Source organism: Vicia villosa, linkage group LG3 (genome assembly GCF_029867415.1).
Source record: "Vicia villosa cultivar HV-30 ecotype Madison, WI linkage group LG3, Vvil1.0, whole genome shotgun sequence".
In the NCBI taxonomy this organism is placed as follows: domain Eukaryota; kingdom Viridiplantae; phylum Streptophyta; class Magnoliopsida; order Fabales; family Fabaceae; genus Vicia; species Vicia villosa.
Window position 1 is genome coordinate 98662551 of NC_081182.1, and position 12445 is coordinate 98674995.

The 12445-nt window shown below is 36.5% G+C and overlaps 1 non-coding gene across 1 annotated transcript; it reads left to right on the top strand.

Annotated features, from left to right (window-relative positions):
- The first annotated feature begins 12072 nt into the window (after positions 1-12072).
- LOC131593731 (small nucleolar RNA R71) lies at positions 12073-12179 on the top strand. Its single transcript, XR_009281113.1, has one exon. It is a non-coding gene; the product is annotated as a small nucleolar RNA R71 (small nucleolar RNA).
- Positions 12180-12445: the final 266 nt, after the last annotated feature.

The following is a 12445-nucleotide window of genomic DNA, read 5'->3' on the forward strand; positions in this document are numbered from 1 at the left end:
TTATTAAGTTGGAGCTGTACGCTCACCACGTTGGCCTGGATTGGCAAAAGTTGAAAGTTGAAGGCTTATGCCTTGTTGATGCATGTCTCGATAACCTGGAAAATCTTAAGTTGGGAGTTATGCTCCAATGGATCCACATGCATATGCATAGTCCGAGTTGCATTTGAGTCGTATTTTGTAAGTTGTATGTTGTGAATTTAAGTTGTGTATTTGTGTTGCTTTGAAGTAGTATTTATATAACCCTTAGATCTAATATATTACTTATCATGCATTGGTTTATATGATTCGATATCCCACTCTTTATTTGTTCGCCGTTGCCTTTATATTAGTAACGTGCAGGTAGTGAGGAGTAAAGACTTAATAGCTTATTGGTGTCGTCGCTCTGATACGTAGCACTCGGGGGGGGGGGGATTGAACGCTCATTTGATTTTATGTTGTTTCCAGTTGAACTAAAGTCGTTATTTTGAAAAGTTGCTGCTTGATTAAGTTGTTTAAAAGATGTTATGTTTCTTTTGAAGTATTAACGTTGTGAATCCGCTGTAGTTATTTTATTAAAGTTGAGTTATTTGAAGACTAAATAATTGTTTAAAGTCCTTCTAATTATTATGTGCTATGTATCCGTTATAATTGAGTTATTTTGCCGTTGGTTTTCAAGTTGAAATGTAATACCTCAAGTTTAAGTTGAAATTTTGGCACTCTGATTTCTTTATAAACGTTGAGCAGATTTGGGGTGTTACATAAGCCCCCTTCGCAAATTGTCAATTATTAAAGGCATCAACAAGACATAAGCCTCATTCGCAGTTTTGCCAATCCAGGCCATCGTAAAGATGCAATGTATGCGAATCGATAATGCGACATCATAAAATGCATCAACAACAACACATCAAAGAGGCATAACCTCATTCTCAATCGCCAATAATTAGTGGCAACAACAACAACATCCTCGTCATAATAATCTGCAATCTATACTCGCATCATTTTGGTAACAACGTCACACAACAACATTCATACTTCACATCGTCATAAAATACTGGGAAATACAATTTCAAAAATAATTTTCAAAAGGTTCTTAAATTAATTTTATTGGATAGGAAATAATTTTAGCTTTTCGGGAGTTCAAAACGGAAAATATATATGGATGTTAAAAGTATCTTTTAATTATAAAAATGAATTTAAATAAAATTTCATATATTTTTTATAAAAGTTATTTTTAAAAATATAAAATAAAAATCTAATTTTTAAAGTTATTAAAACAAACGGTTGATAATTATTAAAATTCGTACTTGTTAGAATAAAAAACATCTAACCCTATTTTTTAAAACTAGGGTTTGTTTTCCGAAGCTTTCTGCACAATTGCTCCTGATTCACATGGTTCTGAGATATGAAAACAAGAAGAAGAAATTTTAATGCCGACAGACTCAGCAATTTACCAGATTGTATTCTTCTTCACATTCTCTCTTTTTTGAGTGCCAAACAAGTTGTTCAAACTTCTATTTTGTCCACAAGATGGCACGATATCTGGAACTATCTTCCCACTGTTAATATAGATTCTTTTCAGTTTAAAACGATCGCCAATTTCATCAAATTTGTCCGTCATTTTTTCTCTGGTCGCCATGCCTTCACCTCACTGCACACACTCAGTTTTCAATGCGTGGCTATCATGGATCATCGCCTATTCCAAAGGATTTTAAATTATGCTTTTTCGCATAATGTCCAGCGACTATCTTTCGATGTCCATTGTGATGTTCTGCCAGCTTTTATCTTTTCATGTCACAGTTTAACATCTCTTGAGTTTTGTGTTTCTACTGAAATTAGTGCAGTAGTATTTCCGAATTCTCTAAATTTTCCATTATTGACTAGCTTGTCTCTAGGGTTTGGCGCTTTACTTGGCGGAGTTGATCATTTTTCGACTTTTCCTAGTTTGAAAAGATTGGTTATTTGTTCCTTTAAAATTTTGGGGGAACAAAATCTATGCATATCAAGTACCACACTTGTTGAATTAGAAATAAGAAATGATTCTGATAATGCGAAGTTGAACCATTGCAAAATTGAGCTATCTACGCCAAGTCTTTGTACTTTTGTTTTTGTTGGTTTTCCTTTTCAGATACTACGCGGGAGCCGTTTCGGTTCTCTTAAACACATGACGATTTACATGGATGAAATTAGGAGCTATGACGAAGATCCTTTGATTCTATTGAACTCTTTGCAAGAACTTGGTGGTATTGAATCATTGACAGTTTGTTCTAATACTCTTCAGGTATAGCTTCTCTTGTTCATACCTTGACTTGACATGTGATTTGAGGCTTTATCAATAATCATGATTTACCTTCATTCTTCATTGCTTAGGTTCTCTCCATAATTCCTAATATATTGAAGGTTAAACTCAATTCCTTGCGTAAGTTGAAGTTATTGGGAATAAAAGCGAATGGAATATCATCTAGATTATCAAATATACTGATTGATGGCATATTAGTGCAACATCATACCATGTCAGACGAAGAAGTTGCCAAGTTAAGAAAAACATTTAAAGAAGGATCTTCATCCATACCTACTAAAATAGTTAGATTTTTGCGTCAAAATTCACCTTCGGCACAAGTTCACTTTTTTAGTTAAATTTCAAAGGTGAAGTATGCATCTACGTTTAAAAGATATTTTATGTATTATCTATACCTACTAAAATAATTATATTTAGAATCATTTGTATGTTTTTTAGTGTCTAACTTGTACTAAGGCCCTATGCTACAAGAATCAACATAGTTTGCTCAGTTTATATATTTCAATTTCACAAGTGTATGGTATATACCATTAGAGCTCACTGGTTTGGATTTGAGTTGGCGTAGATGCATTGGAGCCTATATGTTTTATGAATCTGTTTGTCTAATTCACAAACAGTATACAGAAAATTACATAAAAATGTCTTTGAAAAATTATTTTCTTATCCTATTTATAATTGTTAGTGTTGAAATTAGTAATGTATTTTTCTTACATGCAAGGAGTTGTATTTTTCTTGTCAGAAGAGATAGAAATAGTGAAAGTTTGTTAAAATTAAACAAACTCTTAATAACAAACTTAAGTCCATCACATTAGCTAACTTATTTTAACAGCCCCCCTCAAACGATAACGTATACAAAGCATTCCTAGTTTGCTGCACAGAACGAAGAATTGGCCATGGTTAAGCGCCTTTGTAAAAATGTCGGCAACTTTTTTTTTCTTCTGTTTGGATTGGCATGAGGTAGATGACTTGAGCTTGAATAAGTTTTCCAATCATACTAAGAAGAATGGAATTAGAAAGATGATTATCATTTTCTAAGTGTGGTTTGAAGGAAGGATAGATGTGGGTTTAGCACCACGGAGGCCTGTTTCTTCCAATAGGTCAAGGCTGTCTTTTCTCTGGCATATGGAGATGCCATGGAAAGACCTTGCCACTTAAAAATTGAGATAATACTTTAAATTTCCAAGGTCTTTTATGTTGAACATGTTACTTAATACTGATTTTAAGTTGTTAATTTAATCCAAATTATTTCCTGTAAGGCTGTAATTATCAAATCGTCAACATAGACTAAGACAACAGTAAAGGAATATCTACTTGCTTGTTTTTTAGACTAAGACAACAGTAAAGGAATATCTACTTGCTTGTTTTTTTACCATATATTGATCTTTTTAATTTACAAACTTACGAATTGTTGGAAACTTTTAGACCGGGGGTAATTTCATATAAACATGTTCTTTTAAATCTCCTTGTAAAAAGGTTGTGTTAACATCTAATTGGTTGAGAAACCAATTGTTAGAAGCGGCAAGAGATAAAAGGATGTGTATAGTAGTCATTTTGACCATTGGGCTAAAAGTTTCGAGGTAATCAATATCTTCAGTTTGACTAAACCCAGCTTTATATCTCTCAACATTTTGATATTTCACTTGTAGCCCACATGTCTCTTGTTAAGTTGGAGAGGTACAATGTCCCAAGTGTTTTTAGCATTAAGGGAGTCAAGCTCGTTAGTAATAGTCAACTGTCAATTAGGATTGGCAATGACTGCTAAGATGAAGATTCGGTTAAGGAAGTCGTGTTATCTCCTCAACCATCATAAGGAAGTACATAGTAGGGGTGTTCGCGGTGCGGTTTGGGCGATTTTGACGAAAAAACTCATCTGAACCGCAAGAGAAAAAATAGTGCGGTTTGGTTCGGTTCGGTTGGCTTTTAAAAAAAATTCGAACCAAACCAAACCAAACTAATGCGGTTTGGTTCGGTTCGGTTGGTTCGGTTTTTTACAAATATTTTATTGAGCCATACATACACATATAGATGACGACATGATTTTGTATTTAGACATTCATACACTATCAAATAGCAACAAAACTCGTCATATTTTGACAACAATTTTCTATTTAATATGTAAAAATTAAATTAGACAAAAGTGGAATATTAAACATAAAATAATAGCAAAAAATAATATAAAATTATTATAATGAAATAAAAAATAGAAGAGACGAAAGATTAGTGAAGGTGAAAAAGAAAAAAAGTGTTGAGAGATTAGAGAAGAAGATGTGCGATAAAAACAAAACTGAAATACGGAACATTTACACAAAAAGGAGAAGGTGAAAAAAAAAAAGAATATAAGAGAGTAGAGATTATAGAATAAGAAAGAAGATGTTTGTGGCAAAGAAGGTGCGATAATGTTATTAGAGATTTAAGAAGATCAGGACTGAAATTATATGTGTAAGGATAAGAAAATTGTTCGTAATCATAAGTGTTATACCCCAAAATTTGCCCGCATCTTTTTCAAAAAAAGAAGGCAACAGACTTCTGTCTAAAAATTGGGAGTTTCATATAATCTTGGATTTTTATTCCATAAATATCCTGATTTATGAATACTTGGTTTTTAGAATTTTTCTTATACGATACTTTGGCTCGCTGTTGAACTCATTTTTACGCAAACGCCAAGTACTGTTTATTACTTCACACACGCTATTTATTTTGAGATTTATTTACAGATAAATAGTACTGACGCAATTGGTACAGAATTAAATCTTTTGCAGGCGCAGAGTCCGAGGATTCAGACTGTACTGGTAACAAGTAAATTATTATTAACTTTTGTTTCCCACTAATTTTTGTACTATATTCTATTATTTTCAAAATCTCTTTCTTTCTCTTTCTTTCAAAATCAAATCCTAACTTTATTCTATACATCTCTTTTTTTCAAACCCTACCATACACTTTCTTTCAAATCCTACTACCACTCAAATTTTCCTTTTTTGTACGGAATCACTTCATTCCCCAACGTCTCTATCCTTCTTTTCACTCTATAAATACCTCTCATTTTTTCCATAAAATCTCACATCAAATTCTAACTCATCTCTCAAAATTCTACTTCATATTCATTCTCTCTTCTTCCCCGGCAAAAATGGCGAAGCGGATGGAAACGTGTTTTCTTATGGTCATCACCGTCATGGTGGTAATCATGTCCTTTTTCTGTCTGCATAGTCCTGAAAAATGCGGACCGGGGTTGTTTACGCTCCCAATCATCTATATGTTATTATTTATAGCATGGGTTATTAATCGTCATTCTTAAAGTTTGTCGTATCTTTTATTTTTTAACGTACCGTTTACTTGTCGTACTGTTCATTATATTATGTAATGTTTGTACTGTAAGCATTAAAAGTCGTACTATCTGTCGTATTGTTGTTTAATTATTAAGATAATATTTTGTGTGTTTTCTGCCAGTTAAATATTTATTTCACTGTGCATTAAATATTTTTCAAGGTTATTATCGGTAATTTTGTTTGCGTACAGTATATATTATTTATTTATTATGTCTGTGTTTTTCTAACAACTCATGTAAATAAATTTCCACCATTAACACAATAAAAAAAACAAAAAGAAAAAATTAACTTTGACTGTTGAAGTTTCACTTTAACTGCTACATTAATGTCTGAACGGTCAATTGACAGTCAAACCCGCTGACAGTGCAATTCTCCGTGTTTTGTACCATCAATCAAATCAATCTTTTGCATTTCAAAATTCCAAGATTTTTGTTCTAGAAGTCTTCTGAATATCACATGATTAGCAGAGGCTCAGCACTGCACAAAAATCAGGTACGCTTAACTGTCTCCTACACAAACAGTCCCGAGGTGTCAATCTAAGCAGAGGTATTCTTAGTCCTATAGCATTAGCAATCATAGTGACAAATCCGCTGATCCTAATAGGTGAAACTTCGTCTTGCGTGATGCGCTCGAAGTTTGTTAGCATGAATGCGATGGCATTGACCGGGCGATTCTGAGAGGAGCAGAACATGATGAATAACTCTTCTCTAGAAACTTCAGTGACATTATCGGGTTTACCAAAGATGTAATGAGCAATGATCTTATGGAAATATCTGAAAGCAGGTTTATGGATGTTCTCAGATTGGAATTCGTTCTCTTCAGGGTTATCGTTTCTAGTGATCTTGCCCCAATATCTTTCCAACTCCCAGTACGCAAGGCTGTCTTCAGCTACTTGGGTGTATGCATCTGATCCATGAGGTAGCTCTAGCATTTCAGCAAAATCTCGGATGCAAAAGTTAAATTCCATACCAAAGAGTCGAAAGAGAATGACTCCTTTTCTCAGTCCTTGTCCACAGTTAGGAAGATAAGTCAAGGAACTCAAGAATTCCAGAGTGAGCTTCCGGTAGGTACTAAACTTGCGGAACAGGTGAGAACCAGTCCAACCGATTTGGTTTAGCAGGTGCAAAACGCTTTCTTCGATACCAAGTCTTACCATAGTCGGTTGGTGAGGGTAGCAAGTCAAATCCATTTGTCTTTCATTCAGCTTATCAAATCTTGCTTCTTGTCCTCTACCACGGAACACAACTTCCATATTATCGACTTCTTGCATCTTAGTTAGTAGTTAAGAAAACCTAGAAGTTGAAAATATTAAGATTAAGTTAGAACTAGGCTAGTGTTGATTTAAAAGTAAAATAAAAAGAAGAAATAAAATATAATAAAAATGTAACAAGTTATAATAAATATAATTATAAAAAAGGAAATATTTTTTCGATTTAAGATAACAGTTATAATTATAGTAATTATTATAAAATGTAGGAAAAAACAAAAATGTAGAAAAAAATTAAAATAATTCAAAATAGGATAGAAAATTAAAAATTAAAAATAAAAATTAAATAGTAAAAGAAATAGAAATAAAAATAATTGTGGGTTGTCTCCCACCAAGCGCTTTGTTTTATGTCGTAAGCTCGACGATTTAAAAATAGAAAACTATTTTTTCGAATGAGCGGGCAGCTCGTCAAGTTTAAAAAGTTCGATGTTTTCATCGTGTTCGAGATGATGGTAATACTTAAGACGTTGCCCATTTACGACAAAAGGTTTGACGGTTTCTCCTTTGATTTCTATCGCTCCACTCGGAAATATGTTAGTTATTTCGAAAGGGCCAGACCATCTAGATCGTAACTTACCAGGAAATAATTTTAGTCTAGAATTAAATAAAAGTACTTTATCGCCTATGCTAAAATTTTTCCTAGATATACGCTTGTCGTGCCATTTTTTCGTTCTCTCTTTATAGATTTTGGCGTTTTCGTAAGCGTTTTGTCTAAGTTCTTCTAATTTGTTTATGTCTAGAAGTCATTTCTCACCAGCGGCAGTGTAGTTTAGGTTTAAGTTCTTAATGGCCCAATAGGCTTTATGTTCTAACTCTACCGGGAGGTGGCATGATTTTCCATAAACGAGTTTGAATGGGGTAGTTCCTATTGGAGTTTTGAAAGCTGTTCTATAAGCCCATAAAGCTTCATTTAGCTTGGTTGACCAATCTTTTCTAGATATAGCAACAGTTTTCTCCAATATTTGTTTTATTTCGCGGTTAGATACTTCTACTTGTCCGCTTGTTTGTGGATGGTATGGTGTAGCTATTCGATGATCTACTCCATATTTTCGAAGGAGTTTCTCAAGTATTCTTGAAATGAAATGGGACCCACCATCGCTAATTACCAGTCTTGGCACACCAAACCTAGGAAAGATGACGTTTTTGAAGAGTTTGATAACTACTCGTGTATCGTTTGTAGGAGAAGCGATAGCTTCTATCCATTTTGAAACGTAATCGACAGCTACGAGTATATATTGATTTCCAAATGATGACGGAAACGGACCCATAAAGTCTATTCCCCAGACGTCAAATATTTCAACTTCTAGAATGCCCTTTTGAGGCATTTCGTCACGTCTCGAAATATTTCCGGTTCGTTGGCATCTATCACAGTTTAGTACAGCAAAATAAACGTCTTTCCACAGGTTGGGCCAGAAGAGTCCAGATTGAAGGATTTTGGCGCAGGTTCTAGATGTGCTATGGTGTCCTCGACACGGTGCAGAATGGCAGTGTGTTATTATACTTCCTATTTCTTCCTCGGGTACACAACGTCTAAAGATTCCATCGGGGCCTCTTTTGAACAGGAGTGGGTCGTCCCAATAGTAATGTTTTAGGTCATGGAAGAATTTCTTCTTCTGTTGGTAACTTAGATCAGGAGGAAGCACACCAGCAGCTAGGTAGTTTACGAAATCTGCATACCAAGGTGTGTCAGAGCGGGCTAAAGCTACTTCTGCAAAGTTGTTTGTTTCAGCATTTGGATGGTATGGTTCTAATTCATTGGCTTCCAACTGAGCTATGAGTCTTTCATAAGGGAAATCATCGTCAATTGGTACTTGTTCGGGTTTCAGATTTTCCAATCGAGAGAGGTGATCTGCTACGACATTTTCAGTTCCCTTTTTATCTTTAATTTCCAAGTCGAACTCTTGTAATAACAGGATCCATCTCAACAGTCTCGGTTTGGCGTCCTTCTTGGTTAGGAGGTACCTAATGGCGGCGTGGTCAGTGTATATGATTGTTTTGGCTCCTACCAGGTAAGAACGGAACTTGTCTAATGCAAATATGACAGCTAATAATTCTTTTTCTGTCGTGGCATAATTCATTTGAGCTTCGTCTAGGGTTATAGTCGCATAGTATATGACGTGTAGTTTCTTATCCTTTCTTTGCCCTAGAACGGCTCCTACAGCATAATCACTTGCGTCGCACATTATTTCGAAAGGCTCATTCCAGTCGGGAGGTTGCATAATTGGCGCAGAGATTAATGCTCGTTTAAGCGTATGAAATGCTTCAGTGCATTTATCGGTAAAAATGAATTCGGCGTCTTTCATTAGTAATTCAGTTAAGGGTTTGGTTATTTTAGAGAAATCCTTAATGAAAAGTCGGTAAAAACCAGCGTGTCCTAGAAAACTTCTTATTTCTCTAACAGTTTTGGGAGGTTGAAGGTTTTCGATAATTTCGATTTTGGCTTTATCTACTTCGATCCCTCTATCAGATACGATGTGTCCAAGTACAATTCCTTGTTGAACCATGAAGTGGCACTTTTCCCAATTAAGGACTAGGTTTACGCTTACGCATCGTTTAAGTACCAATTCAAGGTTCTCTAAGCATTTTTCAAAACTTCCTCCACAGACCGAGAAGTCGTCCATAAAGACCTCCATTATTCCATCTAGGAAGTCGGCAAATATTGCCATCATGCATCTTTGGAAGGTCGCGGGTGCATTGCAAAGTCCAAAAGGCATTCGTCTATAAGCGAATGTCCCATAAGGACAGGTAAACGTGGTCTTCTCTTGGTCGTCAGGGTGGATAGGAATTTGGAAAAATCCGGAGTATCCATCCAGATAACAGAAATGTGAGTGTTTAGCTAGGCGTTCGAGCATTTGATCTATGAAAGGTAAAGGGAAATGGTCTTTTCGGGTGGCTTTGTTTAGCTTCCTATAGTCGATGCACTTTCTCCATCCAGTTTGGGTACGTTGCGCTACAGATTCGCCTTTTGCGTTAGTGATTACAGTAACTCCTCCTTTCTTTGGTACGACATGAACAGGACTAACCCATTTGCTATCGGATATTGGATATATTATTCCGGCTTCTAGCAGTTTTTGGATTTCCTTTTTAACCACATCGCTCATAATAGGATTTATTCGCCTTTGATGTTCTCTAGAGGTTTTACAATCGTCTTCGAGCATAATGCGGTGCATACAGAGGGAAGGACTTATTCCTTTCAGATTATATCCTAAAGCGGTTGGGTATTTTCTTAGGACGGTAAGTAATTTTTCAGTCTCGGTTTGTCCTAAATCAGCGTTAACTATAACTGGTCGGTTTAGTTCTTCGTCTAGAAATTCGTATCTAAGATCGGTAGGCAGTGTTTTCAGTTCTATAGCAGGTTTCTTAGGTCCAGGTATAGGATTAGGAGTTAAAGCCAAACATTCACTCAGGTGGTCATCTTGATATTCCCCACGCCAGTTGTCATCTTCAAAGATTGGCGGTATAGGAATTTTTAGGATCTAGGTTTCCTTATTTGGTTCGGACTTTATTTCATTAACACACTCGTCGATTATGTCGGCAGAGCAGCATGTGTCAATTATAGAGGGTGCTTTTAGGAATTGGGAAAGAATAAATTCTATTTTCTCTTCTCCTACTTCGAAAGTAAGCTTTCCTCGCTTGACATCTATAATTGCACCAGCGGTTGCTAAGAATGGTCTTCCTAATATGATCGGGATGTTAGAATCTTCTTGGATATCCATAATGATGAAGTCAGTTGGGATGTAGAATTGACCTACACGAACAGGGATATTTTCTAACATTCCTACAGGGTATTTGACTGAACGGTCAGCTAGTTGAAGAGACATTCTCGTTGCCTTAAGCTCACCCAGATTTAGTTTCTTACAGGTTGAAAGAGGCATCAAGCTAACACTGGCTCCTAAATCGCACAGGGCTTTCTCTATGATGGTTTTTCCTATTACGCAGGGTATAGAGAAACTACCAGGATCTTTCAGTTTTGGAGGCATGTTATTCTGGATGATAGCGCTACATTCAGCGGTAAGCGTTACAGTTTCGTTATCCTCGAGTTTCTTTTTGTTTGATAGGATTTCTTTTAGGAATTTAGCGTACGAAGGCATTTCGGTTATGGCTTCTGTGAACGGTATGGTTATGTTTAATTGTTTCAGAAGTTCTACAAATCTTTTAAATTGCGCTTCGGTTTTTGATTTCGCTAATCTCTGAGGGTAAGGAATTGGTGGCTTATAAGTTGGTGGTGGAACGTAAGGTTTTTCTTTTTCAGGTTCCACTTTGTTATTGTTCTCATTGGTCTTAGCAGTCTGATCATCGGTTGATGTCTTTTGGGTTTCCTTTGGCTCTTGTTGGGACATAGGTGCGTTTTGAGTTCTAGGATCAATGGGTCCATCGTAATTCGTTCCACTTTGTAGTGTTATCGCGTTCGCATGTCCTTTAGGATTAGGTTGTGGTTGAGCAGGAAACGTGCCAGCAGGGGCAGCAGTAGGTGCTTGTTGTTGGGCTACTTGTGAAATTTGAGTTTCTAACATTTTGTTATGCGTAGCTAAGGCATCTACTTTGTTCGATAATTGTTTTAGTTGCTCGCTATTGTGGATGTTTTGATTCAGGAAGTCCTTATTGGTTTGTTGTTGGGAAGCTATAAAGTTCTCCATCATGATTTCTAAATTCGACTTCCTAGGGGTGTTTTGAGCAGCTACAGGCGCTTTTTGGTAGCCAGGTGGTACAGCAGGTGCTTGTCCAGGCGCGTACAACGCGTTGTTGTTTTTATAAGAAAAGTTCGGGTGGTTTTTCCATCCAGGGTTGTACGTGTTAGAGTAAGGGTTTCCTTGAGCATAGTTTACTTGATCAGATGGGACTCCAGTCAAGAGTTGACATTCGGAAACTACATGTCCAGTCAATCCACAAATCTCGCAGTAAGGTGTTACAGCAGCAGCGGTGGCTGATGGAGTGACGGTTAAATTTTCGATCTTCTGAGTTAAAGCGTCTACTTTAGCGTTAATGCGGTCTATACCACTTCGTACATTCCTCCTTTGGTTTGGGCTTTCTCTAGAGCGGCTCGTTCTCCACCCCATTGGTAATGGTTTTGTGCCATGTTCTCTATGAGGTTGTATGCTTCATCATGGGGTTTGTCCATTAGTGCTCCGCCAGCAGCGGCATCTATAGTCATTTTAGTGTTATATAGGAGACCACCATAGAAAGTATGGATGATCAGCCATGGTTCGAGTCCATGATGAGGGCATAGTCTAAGCATGTCCTTGTAACGTTCCCAAGCTTCGAAGAGTGATTCGTTATCTTTCTGGGTAAATCCGTTGATTTGACCTCTTAGCATAGCAGTTTTGCTAGGCGGGAAGTATCTCGCTAAGAATACTCTCTTCAATTCGTCCCATGTAGTTATGGAATTAGAAGGCAGGGATTGAAGCCACGCTCTAGCTCTATCTCTCAAGGAGATAGGAAAGAGACGTAATCGAATAGCTTCGGAACTAACGCTGTTAGCTTTGACAGTGTCGGCATATTGCACGAACACAGATAAATGAAGGTTGGGGTCGTCTGCAGGGCTTCCAGAGAATTGATTCTGTTGGACAGCTTGGACCAACG